Source organism: Mchenga conophoros, linkage group LG23 (genome assembly GCF_057382185.1).
Source record: "Mchenga conophoros isolate Kocher_MC1m ecotype Shallow Benthic linkage group LG23, M_conophoros_male_GT1.1, whole genome shotgun sequence".
NCBI classification, from domain to species: Eukaryota; Metazoa; Chordata; class Actinopteri; order Cichliformes; family Cichlidae; genus Mchenga; species Mchenga conophoros.
In genome coordinates, this window is record NC_140547.1 from 29,916,142 (window position 1) to 29,922,131 (window position 5,990).

The 5,990-nt window shown below is 47.0% G+C and overlaps 1 long non-coding RNA gene across 1 annotated transcript; it reads left to right on the forward strand.

Annotated features, from left to right (window-relative positions):
* Window positions 1–2,832: 2,832 nt before the first annotated feature.
* Window positions 2,833–4,102, forward strand: LOC146547586 (uncharacterized). Its single transcript, XR_014890813.1, has 3 exons — window positions 2,833–3,424; window positions 3,515–3,623; window positions 3,697–4,102. It is a non-coding gene; the product is annotated as an uncharacterized LOC146547586 (long non-coding RNA).
* The last annotated feature ends 1,888 nt before the right edge of the window (window positions 4,103–5,990 follow it).

Genomic DNA, 5,990 nt, shown 5'->3' on the forward strand with positions numbered 1-5,990 from the left:
CAGAGACCTTTGACTATCATATTTGGGTTGGGTCACACTTGAGTTCAAGTGGATGTTTGGACAAAGATGTACCTCTCAAGACGTTCAAGGGATATTCACAAGTTCACAAGAACTTTATTTACATGGTGATGCGTCTTTTTTGGAATTCAGGTTGTAATATTAAAAAAAAACATTGGCTAAGACTGCTAAACCTTTTCAGGGGAGCAAGAAATTGCCCTGTTCGAAAAGGGTAATTAAAATACAGCAGATAGAGGCAACACACAGAAGTCATGAGCACATCAGCTTAAATGTGCTCTCACTGATTTGTTTTCTGTATCATCCTGTTGCTTGAATAACAGAATCGAAACATCCAATTATGTTCATAGATTTGTACTTGGTGCACTGTTAGCCTTTACCTGTTAGCTGAGGATCCTGTTTATCTGGCTGAGTTTGTGGATATGTTATTGATAAGCTCTGTGTTCAAGAGTGTTTGCTGCTGTGATCACAGTCTGTTCTTACACCCCTTGCTTTCATGTATTAGAGAGAGGAGCTCTCTCAGCAGAATCCTTCTTGCTGCTTGGATTCTTTGAGAGCTACCTTGAAAAATAGAAGTAAATCTAAGTGTACAACCATTGGCTATAAATAGTATTCCTTGTCATATCTGACTTACTGAGAAATTCTGGAGTTTATACATCTGGCTGAAGAAGTAGGATCAGTAAGGCGGGGGTTTCTTGCTGTAGTGTTTTTTCTCATATGACTTTTGCAAATTTTTGTCTGTTCTAAGTGGGCACAGGAGAGAGTAGTTACGTTTCAGGCCAGATGGTTTGTTACATAAAACCATCTGGGAGATCGTCCTTGAAAATAATTTGGAAAAGTTACGGAACTTTAAAAAAAGAAATCTTTTCAGGTTACCAATCTGTCTATCACCATACCAACCAATCATATCAATAAATCATTACCAACTGAGCCAGCTGGCAAATCAAACTTTTTCAGGAAACGGAAAAGCAAAAACTTTTTTCCACAGAGAAAAACCTTTTCTCTTGAAGTCTGTGAAGAAATCATACAGAAGATGGACGGAGCCATTATCACATCACCCATTGGTCATGATTGTGTTATTGGTTGATGAATGAGTGCTGGATCTGACTGAGAAACTAACATCTGACTGTAAACTGACTTTTTTTTTTCTTTTGGATCTTTAGCCATCAGAATTGTTGTCTTAAGGCCAAGAAAGATGCCAAGCGGATTTATTTTGCCAAGTGGATTATCATGGCCTTACCATATTGGTCCATTTGATTGACCTTTATTATAATTATGTATTTATTTTATTTTCGGTTGCTACAAACGGGACAGACATGACTGGGGGATAGGACAGGGAGAAAGAATGAAAGAAAGAGAGGGAGAGAAAGAAAAACAGAGGGGAGAAGAGACGGTGAGAAAGGGGGGAAGAAAGAAAGAAAAACAAACAAAACACCTGGATCACCTGTATGGAGAAAAAAAACAGGAGAGAAAGCCAACAACAACAAAAAAAAGAGCAACATAATAAATACAGCACCATCACAATAAACTAGCTAGCAGTACATAACAGTAGATACTAAATATTAAATGATATTGTGCAGCACACAAGATAGACAGCGCACAATGTGCTTTGAGGCAGCAGCCAAGAAAGCTGTAGTCCGCGTCTGTGAACACCTGTGTGTACATCTGTGTGGATCAGCATGCTTGTATTCCAAAGGTTTCTCCATGTAACGATCTGCTAGGGAGTGTGGGGAGCCACAGCCCCGTCCCCCAGGGTATGAAGCAGGTATGGAGGAGATGGCCCCAGACATCCAGAGGCTCCAGAGTACGAGGACCCGAGGAGGACCACCAAAAGGGGGGGAACCGTGCCCTCCTGGGAAGAGCTGAGTAGAGCCCCAAACGAGAGGTCACCCAGCAGCTACGGAGCAGAGGCCAGAGGGGGTTGCAGTGGCGTGCCCGCGGGCTCTGCCGGCAGCCAGCTGTGCCTGAGAGGACCGAGCTTCAGGTGCACGCGGACACAAACGTGCATTCCCACCCCCATATACACAACCAAATACTCGGCACTCACCCAACGTGTAGACAGACACAAATAGACGCTGCACAGAAAGTCACACTCCCCAAACATACTCTATATCCCAGGTCCAGGTACCCCTGCCCCCAGAGGGGCAAACCGCACCTAGACCCAGGAGATGTTACCCTTCTCTCTGGGGTGGAGGCAAGCGGACCACCTCCTTATCTGCAGTAGCAGGGAGGCCCCGCATCCCAGACCCCAATCTGACGGCCAGCACCTCCTCCCAGCCCCCCAGCCCTGAGGGCTAACAGAACCGGGGGTGAGTGAAGACTCCAAACCTCCCTACGCCCGCTCATATGTAGTGTTGCTGTGTGCTGTTCTAAAGTGCATTTAAAACACAGGAGAGCATGGTTCCTGCTTCCTTTCAGAGAGCAGCACGGCTTCTCCCGAAAACCCTTAGTGTCTATATGCATTTAAAATTGAGGGTAGGGCACCAGAGCCAGAGGTGGGTTGGAATACACCGACCATCCTCTGGATGCTGTAAAACGTGCCCACCCCCAAGGCCCTATATGTATGTGGTATGTGAGAGTGTGAGTAATGTGGATGTCTAGGTTGCAGAATAAAATTGAGGCACAGGCGGCCAGAAGGGGACAGAGGGGGAGTGCCTCCCTGCACCCTGGTGACATACCTGCACCCCAAGCTCCGCGTGTCTGGGTGGGTGGGTGTGGTAGAGCGGGAATAGGGAGGCAGCTGAGGATGGGGAGGGAAGAAAGGGAGGGGCAAGCGGCCCCTCCCTGGGGCCAGCTCCCCTGCTGACCCCAGTAGTAGGCACCCCCACACTCTGGAACCCACCAGGGCAAGGGGGCCCAGGCCCATCCGGACCGGGGCCCGCAGCAGCAGCATCGCCCAGCCCCGTTGAGTCCGGGGCAGCCCACCGGACTCCACCCCAGAGAAAACTGACTTTTACAAATGCAGGTTACGAGGGAAGTAAGTAAGCCAGAGAAATAGACAAGCCAGTAAGTTTCCAAAATAAAAGACCCCAATGCCGACTACGCTGTGATTTGAAGCATTGAAACAACACAATCTTAATAATAATGGATTGGATTTATATAGCGCTTTTCAAGGCACCCAAAGAGCTTTACAATACCACTATTCATTCACTCTCACATTCACACACTGGTGGAGACAGCTACAGCTGTAGCCACAGCTGCCCTGGGGCAGACTGACAGAAGCGAGGCTGCCATATCGCGCCATCGGCCCCTCTGGCCAACACCAGTAGGCAAGTAGGGTAAAGTGTCTTGCCCAAGGACACAACGACCAGGACAGAGAGCCCGGGGATCGAACCGGCAAACTTCCGGTTACAGATGCGATTCCCAACCCCCTGAGCCACGGTCGCCACAATCTTGGACACTGTTGGAGGTAAGACATCATAGATACATTATTAGTATGTTTCTGTCATGGTCTGGTTGGGCACCTGCAGGTCTCAGACAGCGGCTCCTCCTCCTTTAGGCGGAGTCCGGTTGCCCCTCCCTGGCTGACCACCTGTGAGCAATCGTGCCAGCGGTATATCAGACCTGCGCTCTCAACCACTCATCGCCTGAGTATCTGCTATTCCCATGTTAGTTCAGTGGAGCATCCTAAACCTTGTCTTAACGCCGTGTGATGACTGACCTGTCTTTTCTTGTCCTCAGCGATAGCACCCGGAGTGGAGATCTTGTTCCCCTCGCTCCCGTCCTCCTGGACCTGGGCCGCCAGCTGCTTACACAACGTGGCCTGCCGGCCCACCGCTCACCTGCCTGCCTCCCCACGCCTCGACCGCTTCCGGGTTTTCCGCTCCACCTGTCCCCTCCATCTGAAACCAATGCCCCCGGCCCCTACCTAGTCCTGTTTCTACCTCCCCGCTGTCCCCGCTGTTCAGCCGTCTCCTAGAGGTGTCTAGGTCGCCCTCATTATCACCGACGAATCCTACGCGCCACTAGTGTGGTGGCGTCGCTTTGTGTTTCACCTTTGTTTACCTGTGGGCGGAAATAAATCATTTGTTTTCTGTCACCTCGCTTCCGGGTTGGTTTCTGCGCCTGTGTCCATCCCTGTTCCCTCGTGCCGTTGAGCCGTGACAGTTCCAGGATATATGCTATATATGCTACATGAAGTTAGCAATCGGGACCACAACCTTGTAGGTAAATCTGCAGCGAACAATGTATTTTCTCTCTATCTTACAAATGGCAAGTAAACAAAGTAGATCCTCAATATTGGGAATACTGGGCAAAACCAGTTCTTTGCCCAAGGCAAAACTTGCATAAGAAGTTGTTTAAACTTAAATACAGTGGCTTCTGCACAGAAAATACAAGAAATCTAAATATACTTACTAAATAAAGCTTGTCATTTTGAGAAACAACAAAACATTTTTTCTTATTTTAAACATATTTTAATTACAGTGATGAAGGGTCTTTCGGGGACACCACCGAAATGAATAATCATATTTCTGAAATTCATCTTCAAGTGATAAAGAGCAGCAGCTACACTATTTTAATGGTCACACTCAATCACAATCTGAGGATTTACTCTTAGTGGTGCTGTGTTTGTTAGGATGCCTGGGTTGTTGACCCAGGGTTTTTGAGTTTATTATTTATAGTTTCTAGTCTTTGGTTTCTTTGAGTTCTGTCTTATGGTTTATGTCTCTGTCTTCTCTAGTTGCTCTGTCTCCCCTGTCAGCTGTATCCCCTTGTCTAGTTCGCGTCTCTGTGTATCCTTAGTTCCTATATCCCCGTGTCCAGTCAGTGTCTGCCCTGGTCCCACGTCTCTGTTCCCTCTGTTGCAGTGCGTGTGAGTCTGTGTCTTTAGTTCAGTCTGTGTCACATTTCCTGTCTTATTTTGAAGGTCCTTGTCTGAGGTTAATGTATCTGATTTCGCTTCCCCTTGTCTTGTTAGGCCTGATTTGCCCCAGCTGTGTTTCCCTCCTGTTACCCATTCCCTGATTGCTCCCTCTGTGTATTTAAGCCCTGTGTTTCTCTGGTCGTGTCCAAATTCATGGGCTGCATCCTCCTGAGGCCGCATTTGTAGACCGATTACGTCACAGCGACGCGCCGAAGGCTGTCCAAATTCGTAGACTCCTCCGAATGCAGCCGACAAATGCGTCCTCCTTTACCCCGAATTTGAAGGATGGGTCGGGTGTGTCCTTCGTGGCCCACCATATCCCAGAATTCATAGCGCGGCCCAGCCAAGCTCCAGTTTCTGGCTAATGGCGGCCGCTACTAAGTTTTAAAATTACTCTTATTAATCTTTCTGGGTCACAAAATAAACTTTTAACATATTTTCAGGCGAGAATGTGGGTGTGTAAACTTCAAATATCTGCTTTGTTTGTCAAGATATTGCATATTTGCAAAAGTGCTTCGATGTTTTCGGTGACGTCTGTCACCCACCAGCTCGATAGCTTGCCAGCCCAGAATTCATTGCACAGAACTTCATTCACGTAACGATGGCGGCACAAAAAGAGGCCTTCCATTAGGCCCCCTGTCCTTATTTCCTCTCTCCCTGAGGACACTCCAGGGCCAAGTACAGCAGTGGGTGACCAAAGCGAGATGGAGAAGGAGACAGATGAGGAAGGAGGTCAGCCAGCAGCAACGGGAAGAAAGAGGAGAAGGGAAAGACAGGATGAGCTCCTTGAGCTCATCAGAGAGGACATGCAGTACCAAAGGGAGGCTGAGGAGAGGAGAGAACAGGAGAGCAGGGACAGGATGGACAGACTTTTTTCCATACTAGAAAGATTAGTTCCTAAATAAGTTAAAAATATATTAAGGTATGTTCTTACTTTGTTCTATTTGTTAGGTCATACTAAAAGTTTTTGATTAATGAAAATTAGTTCCCAAATTGGTTGTGCCTTCAGATATTCTTTTTTTTAATACATTTCTTACCTTTTTCTATGTGTTATTTTAAGTTTTTCATTATGAATAAATTGATGAAAACAGATTTCACTGAACTCATTTTA